The sequence below is a fragment of the Schistocerca piceifrons genome, chromosome 7 (assembly GCF_021461385.2).
Source record: "Schistocerca piceifrons isolate TAMUIC-IGC-003096 chromosome 7, iqSchPice1.1, whole genome shotgun sequence".
Taxonomy (NCBI): Eukaryota; Metazoa; Arthropoda; class Insecta; order Orthoptera; family Acrididae; genus Schistocerca; species Schistocerca piceifrons.
Window position 1 is genome coordinate 385,546,535 of NC_060144.1, and position 12,739 is coordinate 385,559,273.

Consider the following 12,739-nt stretch of genomic DNA (forward strand, 5'->3'; position numbering starts at 1 on the left):
CAGCCAGCTGAAGTAACAACGTCGTTCGACCAGGGCAGCAGAAGCACTGAGCGGGGATTGCACCCAGCGTCCCCCCAACACTCCATCCGGCGCGGCTTGTGGCTGGATAATGTTGTCACTGCCTACAGGAGTGTAAAGGGAGGGGGCATTAGCAATGGCGACTATTCTACAGGTATCACCGGAAGATGATGGAAAGGTCCTGAAACATCCCCTTAGAAAAATTTATGAATTACTGTGCTGATAACCCTCTTACGTTATTTGATTTTCAAACAGCTGAGCAGAACTGAACGTACTCAGACATTTCGCTCTTTACTTATTCTGATCATCACTAAAATGACACACAATATTTTTTTAGCGCAATGCAGTCTGACTTTCAACAATCGCTACAAAAGAATGGCCCCGACTAACAATAACCTATACCTTTCATGAATCACTTACCTCACAAAAATCTTCGTTACTCCAACTACTGCAGTACAGCGAGCGCCAATGCTGGCAGCTAAATAAAAGATTCTAACTACTGATAGGCATAGTTAGCAAATGAAAGATTTTGATAGAGAACAAACAATCTATTTACCTTAATAGTGTTCTAAAGTCATAATACATATATCAGTTCATGACATCCAGTCTTACAAATTTACTCTTTCTGATGGACACACGTCCAGATCGTCCGCTCTCAAAATTCTGCCATCTCTCTCCCCACATTCACCACTGCTGGCAGCTCACCTCCAACTGCACAACGCTATGTGCTGTTCACATCCAATTGCCCAACACTACTATAGCGAATATTACAACAATGCCAACCAGCCACAGACTGCACACAGCACAGCCAGTGATTTTCATACAGAGCGCTACGTGGCGTTACCAACATAAAAACCTAAACAGCTAACTTATAGATGTCGAAATATCGTGTTTCGTATACGACTGCACAACATTTGACTCTCGGGTGCGTTACAACAGCCAGAAAAGCTTAAGATCGTACAAACTAGTTGTTCGGTCTCCAGGAACATAATGAGTTATTCATTTGTTTCACCATCTTCCTGTTATCCTAGACATCAACTAAAATTATCATGGCCTTCTCTGGAAACTAAATAAAACGACACCCCGCTCCGAAATACTCTGTTAGTTTTTGAGACGATTCAAGAAAATTATTATTTCTTCTCTCGTTACTTTTTTATCCTTTAATCACAGAGATTTTTACACACTGACAGAAAAAAATCCAAACTTCGAGAAATAATTAATGCAGCGTTATGAAATTACGGGAATGCCTCTGTCTAGTTAACATATTTAAGTGATTAACGTTGCATGTTCAGAGATAAATGTAAGCTCAAGAAATGCCATTGCAGATGTGAAATGCTGGTGCATTAGTGACTGGTGTAACTGCCATAATATTGAATGCAAGCAGGCAAATGTGTACTCAGTGTGTTGTACAGGTGCCGGATATGAGTTGGTGGCATGGAGTTCCATGCCTGTTGCACTTGATCGGTCAATACATGGAGAGTTAATGCTGGTTGCGGATGATGCTGGAGCTGTCATACGATGACTTCTCTTATGTACTTGTCTGGAGACAGATCTGGTGTTCGAGTAGGCCTAGGCAAAGTATCCATACACTGTAGAGCACGTTGGGTTACAACAGCGGTAGTGAGCGACGTAATCCTGCTGGAAAATGCTCCTGGAATCGTGTTCATGAATGGCAGCACAACAAATGGTTCAAATGCCTCTAAGCACTATGGGGTTTAACATCTGAGGTCATCAGTCCCCTAGACTTAGAACTACTTAAACCTAACTAACCTAAGGACATCAAACACATCCTTGCCCAAGGAAGGATTCGAACCTGCGACCGCAGCAGCCACGCGGTTCCAGACTGAAGCGCCTAGAACCGCTAGACCACAGCGGCCGGCCGCATCACAACAGGTCGAACCACCAGACACACAAATTTGCAGTCGAGGTACATCGGATAACCACGAGAGTGCTCCTGTTGTCATACGAGATCGCACCCCAGATCATAATGCTAGATGTAGAGCTAGTGTGTCTAGGCTGCAGACAGCTTTGTTGCAGCCACTCAGTTGGCCTCCTTCCAACCAATACCGACATTACTGGCACCGAGGCAGAACCAGCATTCATCAGAAAACACAAGCGACATACACTCAGCCCTCCAATTAGCTCTCGCTTGACACCACTGAAGTCGCAAACAGGAGTAGTTTGGCGTCAGTGAAATGCACACTGCAGGGCGTCTGGCTCGGAGCTGTCCTTCTAGAAACCGATTTTTAACAGTTCGTTGTGTCACTGTAGTGCCCACTGCAAATCGAATTGCTGTTGCAGACTCGGTACGATTCGCCACAGCTATACGCCGAACACGGTGGTCTTCCCTCTCGGTAGTGCCTTGCGACCGTACATTCCTGTCATCACAGCTGCGAAGTCTTTCTGCAGTGCCACGGAAGAAACGTTTAGCTACTCGTAGCCCTATTACGCGATCTTGTTCAAACTCAGTAAGCTGCTGATAATAGCACCTTTGTCATCTTAAAGGCTTTCTTGACTAATAGCTCACAACGTGAAGTCACAAATGTAACTAACGCTCATTACCGTTACAGCATGTATTTACAGCACACCTGTTTGCATCCTCATAGTCACGCTTCTAGCGCCACTCTTATACGACTGGCGCGAAATGTGAGTGGTCTTCGTGTATCAGATGTAGAAACCACCTATCAGCTTCGTTTATTTCGCACAACTCCTCCTTGGGTTCGGATTTTTTTCCACCTTCAGTGTATTTTCTGGAAAGTGGATCACTGAATAGGTGTCCGTCTGTGAAACCAAAGCTTTGATCCCTAGTCAGAACTAAAATTTATCCTGTCACTTATTGCTGGCAATGATTTGTTAATGTGAAAAACGCAATGTTGTGCAATAATAACTAGCTGGTTAGGTAAAACCAGTGGTCTGAGGCAGGCAAGGGTATACTCTAGTACCATGTCCACTAAAGTACTTCCGGTGCTCAAAGCAGCCTTCGGGCTGAAGACAGATTTAGTTATTTATCCCAGAACATCTGGTCACATAGTGATTCGCAGATGGAAATTGCTAACGTTGTGTTATCCAGTCCGAAGACTGGTTGGGTGCACCTCTTAATGCTAGTCTGTTCTGTGCGATCCTCTTCATCTCAAATTAACCGACAGGAGAACACAGAGTTCGAGAAGAAAGTGAGAGTGGTAATGGTAAACTGGGTGGCACAGAGCGCGTGTGTCACGCAGCATGCAGCGGACCTGCGGTGGCCCGCGCGGCACAGCCGCAGTCGCTATGCATAGGCATGAGCAACCGCGAACTGCTCACTAATGCTGGAAAAATAACCGCGTGCGACGCGCGGCCGCAGGTGTCGGCGTTAACGAGGTTTGCATTACCCACGCCCCCCTCCCCCCCCCCCCCCACGCTCCCGGCCTGCCTGGTTTACATCGGCCGCCAGTCGAGAGCTCAACACGCGATCCGTCCGCGCGCGAGAAACGCCACCCTACCAGGGAGCGAGGGCGCGTGCTCCAGCATAGCTGCGTATAACCCGTTACGTCACCTCTGCAATCGGCAGCACAACAGTCGTCAGAATTATTTTTATAACGGGCGTTCAAACGAAACGTAGACTGCCAGTTGAGATACTACAGGTTCTCCTACATAAACTGGATCATTAGATAATAAAAAGGGTAGCCAAAAGCTGTTTGCTGTAATACTGTCAATATCGTATTACAGCAAACAGCTTTTGGCTACCCTTTTTATTATCTAATGATCCAGTTCTTATCAGAATCAAAATGCGTTAATATAGGAGGATACCATATTAGGACCAATATTGCTATTGACGTACATCAATGACTTTCCCAATTATGTTAAGTCACGGAGAACGAGGAGGAGTTGTGCGAAATAAACGAAAGTTGGTAAGCGGTTTCTATATCTCACAAGGGAACCTCCCCATCGCACCCCCCTCAGATTTAGTTATAAGTTGGCACAGTGGATAGGCCTTGATAAACTGAACACAGATCAATTGAGAAAACAGGAAGAAGTTGTGTGGAACTGTGAAAAAATAAGCAAAATATACAAACTGAGTAGTCCATGGGCCACATAAGCAACATAATGCACAATGTAAGCTTAGCAGCGCCGTGGTCCCGTGGTAGCGTGGGAAGCTGCAGAACGAGAGGTCTTTGGTTCAAGTCTTCCCTCGAGTGAAAAGTCTACCTTCTTTATTTTTGCATAGTTATTATCTGTCCGTTCGTTCATTGACATCTCTGTTCACTGTAATAAGTTTAGTGTCTGTGTTTTGCGACCGCAACGCAAAACCGTGTGATTAGTAGACGAAAGGACGTGCCTCTCCAATGGGAACAGAAAACATTTGATAGCAAGGTCATAGGTCAACCGATTCCTCCACAGGAAAACAAATCTGACATATTCTATACGACACTGGTGACGGCATGTGCGTCACATGACAGGAATATGTTGTCGACCCACCTAACTTGTACACTTGACGAATGGGTAAAAAGATTCTTCTACCTTGCCCGATTTAGATTTTCTTGTGGATGTGATAATCACTCCCAAAAAAGTGATGAAAACATAAGAGTTTGTCACATAAACTGAAAATAAAAAATTAACTCGGTGGAAGATTTGAACCAAGGACCTTTCATTCCGCAGCTGCTCACGTTACCACAAGACCACAGCGCCCGTGGGTTCCAGTTGTCCTTAATATTGCCTATCTTCCGTTGAACTACTCAGTCTGTATATTTTGCTTATTTTTTCACAGTTCCACACAACTTCTTCCTGTTTTCTCAATTGATCTGTGTTCAGTTTTTCAAGGCCTATCCACTGTGCCAACTTATAACTAAATCTGAGGGGGGTGCGATGGGGAGGTTCCCTTGTCAGAGATGACGTCCACTCAACAGAACATAGTTGTTAACCGAGAAAACTAGAGAAGTCTTTCCAGAGAAACAAAGTACACTGAAGCGCCAACGAAACTTGTTCAGTCATGTGTATTCAAATACAGAGGCATGTAAACAGGCGGAATACAGCGCTGCAGACGGCGAAGCATATACAGGGTTATTACAAATGATTGAAGCGATTTCACAGCTCTACAATAACTTTATTATTTGAGATATTTTCACAATGCTTTGCACACACATACAAAAACTCAAAAAGTTTTTTAGGCATTCACAAATGTTCGATATGTGCCCCTTTAGTGATTCGGCACACATCAAGCCGATAATCAAGTTCCTCCCACACTCGGCGCAGCATGTCCCCATCAATGAGTTCGAAAGCATCGTTGATGCGAGCTCGCAGTTCTGGCACGTTTCTTGGTAGAGGAGGTTTAAACACTGAATCTTTCACATAACCCCACAGAAAGAAATCGCATGGGGGTAAGTCGGGAGAGCGTGGAGGCCATGACATGAATTGCCGATCAAGATCTCCACCACGACCGATCCATCGGTTTTCCAATCTCCTGTTTAAGAAATGCCGAACATCATGATGGAAGTGCGGTGGAGCACCATCCTGTTGAAAGATGAAGTCGGCGCTGTCGGTCTCCAGTTGTGGCATGAGCCAATTTTCCAGCATGTCCAGATACAGGTGTCCTGTAACGTTTTTTTCGCAGAAGAAAAAGGGGTCGTAAACTTTAAACCGTGAGATTGCACAAAACACGTTAACTTTTGGTGAATTGCGAATTTGCTGCACGAATGCGTGAGGATTCTCTACCACCCAGATTCGCACATTGTGTCTGCTCACTTCACCATTAAGAAAAAATGTTGCTTCATCACTGAAAACAAGTTTCGCACTGAACGCATCCTCTTCCATGAGCTGTTGCAACCGCGCCGAAAATTCAAAGCGTTTGACTTTGTCATCGGGTGTCAGGGCTTGTAGCAATTGTAAACGGTAAGGCTTCTGCTTTAGCCTTTTCCGTAAGATTTTCCAAACCGTCGGCTGTGGTACGTTTAGCTCCCTGCTTGCTTTATTCGTCGACTTCCGCGGGCTACGCGTGAAACTTGCCGCACGCGTACAACCGTTTCTTCGCTCACTGCAGGCCGACCCGTTGATTTCCCCTTACAGAGGCATCCAGAAGCTTTAAACTGCGCATACCATCGCCGAATGGAGTTAGCAGTTGGTGGATCTTTGTTGAACTTCGTCCTGAAGTGCCGTTGCACTGTTACGACTGCCTGATGTGAGTGCATTTCAAGCACGACATACGCTTTCTCGGCTCCTGTCGCCATTTTGTCTCACTGCGCTCTCGAGCGCTCTGGCGGCAGAAACCTGAAGTGCGGCTTCAGCCGAACAAAACAACGACTAAAGAGAATCGCTCAGCGTGACAGAACTGCAACCCTTCTGCAAATTGCTGCAGATTTCAATGCTGGACCATCAACAAGTGTCAGCGTGCAAACGATTCTACGAAATATCATCGATATAGACTTCCGGAGCCGCCGAAGGCCCACTCGTGTATTCATGACTGCACGACACAAAGTTTTACTCCTCGTCCAGGGCCTGTCAGCATCGACATTGGACTGTTGATGGTTGGAAACATGCTGCCTGGTCGGACGAGTCTCGTTTCAAATTGTATCGAGCGTATGGACCTCTATGGGTACGGAGACAACCTCAAGAATTCATGCACCGCGCATGTTAGCAGGAGACTGTTCAAGCTGGTGGAGGCTCTGTAATTGTGTGGAGCGTGTGCAGCTGGAGTGATATGGGATCGCTGATAGGACTCTGACAGGTGACACGTACGTAAGCACCCTGTCTGTTCACCCACATCCATTCATGTCCATTGTGCATTCCGACGGACTTGAGCAGTTCCAGCAGGACAATGCGACACCCCACGCGTCCAGAATTGCAGCAGAGTGGCTTCAGGAACACTCTTCTGAGTTTAAACACTTCCGCTGGCCATCAAACTTCCCAGTCATGAACATTATTGAGCGTATCTGGTATGCCTTGCAACGTGCTGTTCAGAAGAGTTCTCCAGCCCCTCGTACTCTTTTGGATTTGTGGACAGTCCTGCAGGATTCATGGTGTCAGTTCCCTCCAGCACTACTTCAGACATTAGTCGAGTTCACGCCTGGTCGTGTTACGGTACTTGTGCGTGCTCGCGAGGGCCATACAAGATATTAGGCAAGTGTACCAGTTTCTTTGGCTCTTCAATGTATGGTAACGTAACACTACACGTACTATCATAAGGACTACGACAACGATGTTTGCCGTCCATTTGGTATTCTCCAACTTGCATGCTTGATAAATTCGATCTGTGTCCTTTCATAATGAGTAAGATATTGAGCTCAGAAAGGGATAAAATATTAACATTATCCATTACAAGGCTTTGGTGAATGTTTTCTAGAAAATAAAAGATGTATAGTGCTAAACTGTGTTGTGGAATGATATAGATGTTTTACTAGTATGTACTTATTACACATTTTTTTTAAATATCTTCTTTGTGTTATCTACGTAATCCTTCACTGCATTGATTGAATTGTGTATCAAGTACTTTTAAAGGCCTTTCAAGTAAGTTTATTTATGTAATCTACGTATTAAATCTCCTCAGGCAATGTATTGTGCAACTGAAGAGCTGAGAACCACAAGGGCTTCAAGTTCCCTGCCATCGATTCTGAGATTTTAGCGAGACTGGATAAACAACTACTTGTAGTTTATTGCGAAACGAATACTACCACTGTCGAGAAGCGTAGTAATGATACTTCGAGAGAGGTCGCATATAATCGGTCGCTTTGTTGGGAAACGTTCAAACGCGCTTAACTTTTTAGTATACATTCTGTGAAGGCTGATGTGAACACAGCATCACACACCCACACCGCAAGTGAAGCGCTGACCTTTCAGTGCCTTTTGTAAGGGGCCATACACATGGTAAATCGCAAAGCGCTAAACCCAGAGTAAAGCGTGTCGGCCAGCATATCTCATCTAAAATAACTCATAGTCCCGTGTTGTGTTGATAGAGTACCGCTCTCCGTCATCGGGAAACCAAATTACATCTAGTGACTTTACACACACACACACACACACACACACACACACACACACAATAGCGCATTCCTTTACCTGGTCGTAGGCCAGAGGGTTGAACTGTGCAACTGATGGTTTTTAACCTGGCCATGTAGATGTCCCCCCCATCACTACACTTCCTTACCGACCTCGTGACCAGCTGGAAGCATGTGGTGATTACACATCCTTTTAAAAATTATGTCCCACCTTTTGTAATGTCCAGGTGGCCAACATTAATCGCGATAACTTCAGGGTAATTATTGTCTTCTGATAACAGTGTCATTTCTCTTCGTACCATTGGTTATTTCTTTCAGTTGCTTTCTTACTGTTGTTTGTTACTGTAACATTTTATGTATATTATACCAGGACGCTGCTATTTTCGAAGCTTTGTTTAAGAGCTGTATAGCTAGGCTATATGCTTATTCCGACAACAGCGCCATTTTCAAGTAATTTGTAATTTTATAGCGCTATTAGTAGATACAAGGTTTATGTTATATATCTGACTGGTTTTGTAACAGTGTGTCGAGTATTTACTTCCATATCTCGTCGTTGACGTTGTAGCTGTCAAATATTCGTGCGTACTGAATTTGTATCGAGGATGGAGCAGTTTTTGTTTATATACAGGGTGTTTCACAATTGATATTACACGCTTCTAGAGGTTGTAAATGGGGACTTAACAGATCAAGTTTTACATAGGATACCATATCTGGAAACGTCTTCTAACGACGCTATAGAGGCGACGGTGCCTATAAATGTATGTATATATAAGGTGGTCCCGTGATGATGGTACAAACTTTCATGGATCATGGAAAAGGATAAATGTATCAGTGTGTTGTAAGGGTCCCTTTATCAGAAACGAACGAGTCGAAAGTTATAGGCCGAAATCGTTCTGATACCTTCGACAGGAGAATACATGTACCGGTTTTAATGCTGTAAGTTTCAGCGATGGTAGTTTGTATCAAAACAAGAAAATTAAGGCTAGTAAACAAGGGCTCTAAAATACATAACTTAAGAGCGTTGGACGCTTTCTCAATAGAGGAGATGTGTTTCACACTAGCTAAGATTAACAAGCGCTCACAGCTCCTTAGGTAAGCATTTTAAAGCCCGTCTTTACTAGACATTTATTCTTGTCGTGGTCCATACTACTACCTCTGCAAGTTGCATACACTACATTCTTAGCAACAGCAGTACCGTTACATGTATTCCACTGTCAGATATATCAGAATGATTTTCGCTTGCAAATTCATTTCCGGACAGGGACTGTTACCTCAAATTGATACATTTATCCGTCTCCACCATCCTTGAATGTTTCTTATATCATAACGGTTACAGTCCCCTTTAAATGATAAAAATACGACTGCCGAACACCGTTTTGAATAATAAGAGCTATGTGGATGTAATAATGAATCGTAATAGAAATTTGAACTGTCATAATGAGAAGGCAAGCCTTTAATACTGGTAAAGTGAATAATCTGGCTGCAAGAATTTTGAACAGTATAAACTGCCTGAGTAATGAACTTTGATATAAAACCCACGATAGTTAGTTTCGCAAAACTGATCCCAGATCCCAGAACAAAAACTGATACACAACACCGAAAAATCTAACTGTCTCTGAATGACATAAGTTGGCCCTGACTGAATAAAAAACTCAAAATATTTAGTCCTTACCTCTGTTATGCATAAATCTGAAAAACGCGGTGCAGTACTGCTCTGTCTTCCGCGTTCCTATGGTAAACTGCAAATTACTATACCTACACAGACACTCGTGAGATACAACAAGTTCTCTGTTAGTTGCAAATCGAAGTATTTTCGGAACACACTTGGTTCCTTTTCTACTTTCGAAAATACTATGATCAATTAAAAATTGTAAGAAAAATGTAGGTGAAAAATGGCGCTACAATAATAAAAGAGTGACTTCAAAATAATTACCTTATAATTCCTCTTCACGTAAATAAAAGATTCCATTACACTTCCTCCTTCTCAGATCAGTTATCATTACACAATCGCTTTAATTAAATACAACGATAAATTGAGACTTTACATTTGGAACGTAACTGCTTCCTCACTTTAACACAGCTAACCACTATCTGCTACTGCCTACGCGCTCACCAAAGATGATAACCTAACCCTAACAGCTCGAGAGCAAAGATATGACATTACTGTACAATTGATTAATACTCAAATGACACCTATCAACGGTATCACCATAAACTTACAGCCGCCGGCGCCTATATTTTCGACGCTCTGTAGCGTCGTTAGATGACGTTTCTGGACATAGGTTGCTACGCAAAATTGATCTACTTGATCCCATCTACTGCCTCTAGAAGTGTGCAAATGAATTCTGGAACTCCCTGTATATTTTTCCTCAGCTGTGGATGTTGTAGTATTTGTTCTTGAAATTTTCGATTTGTACAAGTTTGACAATTTTACTTGACAGACGTCAACGATGTTGTATGGTTCCATATCGGTAATGTCAAGACTGCCCTGGATTTATAACTCTGCTCTCAAAGCGTGGAATTTCGGTGTGCCTGCAGATTCTTGTCATCTGCATAGTCCGCCATGATGCAGTTAGTAAAAATAATTCCATCTATCTGTACTTGATAAAAAATTCTTCATTTATTTCTTTCTGGTTTTGAACTTTACATCAACATGCGATGGAATAGGGTGAAGTGGGAGCAGAATCGAAAAGAGTTTTCAATTTGAGTTCTTCTGACATTTCGTGGCAGCCATGTAGTATCTAGGTAAGAAACGAAATACAAGCAACTTCGGCCGGCACGTTCAGACAGCTGGAGCTTGGCACCCATATAGTATGGAGGTCGCTGTTAAATATTTATCTTATTCATCTATCCAATTGTGTGGTGGTTATAGATTCTTTGCATTGAAATTACCCAGACAAAATCCGAAAAGAACAGACTGAACTTAACAAAATAAAATTATTGAAAATTTCTTTGTAATTTTAGATCACTGTAACAGATGGCAAGATGAGCAAAGACTACTCACGCAAACCTATGCAAAGAATCTGTAATCACCATACTCTTCCATATATGAATAAAATAAATACGTAACCATACAATATTGTTTACGTCTGTCAGACTTAAAGAAAATGAAAATTTCAGGGATTACTCTACAGCAACATATACTGTTTATAAAAAAATATATACAAACAAAAACAACTCTATGTACGCTACAAATACAAGTCGCAGAACTATTTGACAGTTAGAACGTCAACGATGAGATATGGAAGTAGGTACTCGATACAGTCTGACAAAATCAGTATATATAGTTATAACGTAATAACTGTATACACTAACAGTACTACATAATTGCGAATCTGTTGAAAATGGCAGTGTTTCCGGAATACACTTATCGCATAGCTGTACAGCTTTGAATAAAGCCTCAACAATAGCAGCGCCCTGATATAGCACACACAATATGCCCTTACAAGATAACAACTACTCTGCAAGCCCTGAGGAATATAATACACTGTAGCAGTTCTTTCTCTGTATGGTCCAAGTTTTATCGAGCTATTTTACTTGCCAATGACACATGATGCGAAAGTTACTTTCGTTCTTAATTTTTGGACACCAGTGTAGTACTTGGCATATTGATGATGGAAGATGTGAATACATCTGTTGAAAGATAGCGGTTGAACAGCACCATCGAAAGCCAGTTTCAGACTTTCTATTGAAGCTCTAACATTTGAGTTACGTCGATATGCTGCTTGCGAGGGTTCAAAAACGTATTTTATTGCAAAATAAATTGTATAATGTTAAATATAGCGGAAGTATTAGATAACATATTACAATAACTATCTGTAAGCTAATGTAGATAATAATAAATAATGCTAATGTTGACTACACCACTGAATAAAACATAAATAACTCAAAAGAAGCAAAGAAACCCAGCAAAAATAACAATGTCACCATGGGAAAGGTTGTGAAATTCTAGTCCAAATTCGTGTTTAATACTTATGTCAGCGAAAAGTTTAATGTAATTTTTATTCGTTATAAGGTTTATGTGCAACCAATGAAAGACATTATCACGGAATTTTTTTCTTTTTTTAACAGACAATGAAACAGGTATTCCTTAAAAGCTCAGAGGAATCAGCACACAAGCACAAGCCATGTACGGTATTTATGTGTGTATCTTTTAAGACAGTATCTACAGTATGTGCAATTATGAGGGTTTTACAATGACAGACAAGTCTACATCAGGGCACGATCCATGTCAGCCTGGGTCATTTCCCTTTGAGAGGTCAACAGGGACGTCCATGTCCTGATGCGTGGCGCGAGAGTCGCGACTACAGAGTTTCAACTTTTTCGGGCGGCTTATCTAGGGACCTGTAAAATTTCTGCAAGAGTTCGAGAAGTTACAGAAGTTTTGGAAACTACGCTCTGGGACTTCAACTCCGAACAGCAGGACGGTTAAAGACGTGAAATTTCCGCATAGTTTCATGGACCTTAACTCTGAACTGCAGTGTCATATTTAAAGGCTTGGGAAATTTCTTAATGGCTTCAAAGGCTTCAAAACCGACTTTCCCAACTTTGACTTGTCTGTCGGACGAAGTCCATTCTTGATCGAGTTAGTGATTCGTTTTGTTGCTGTCACGGCATTAAGCAAGGGGTGAATGAACATTTTCAACATTAAACGGTACCAAACTTGTGTTTAGGAATTTATTCATTTCACCTGTCATAATCCTGCTTGAAGTTTAATCAGTTTATAGGAAGTTAAGAGAACAATAACATTGGTAATG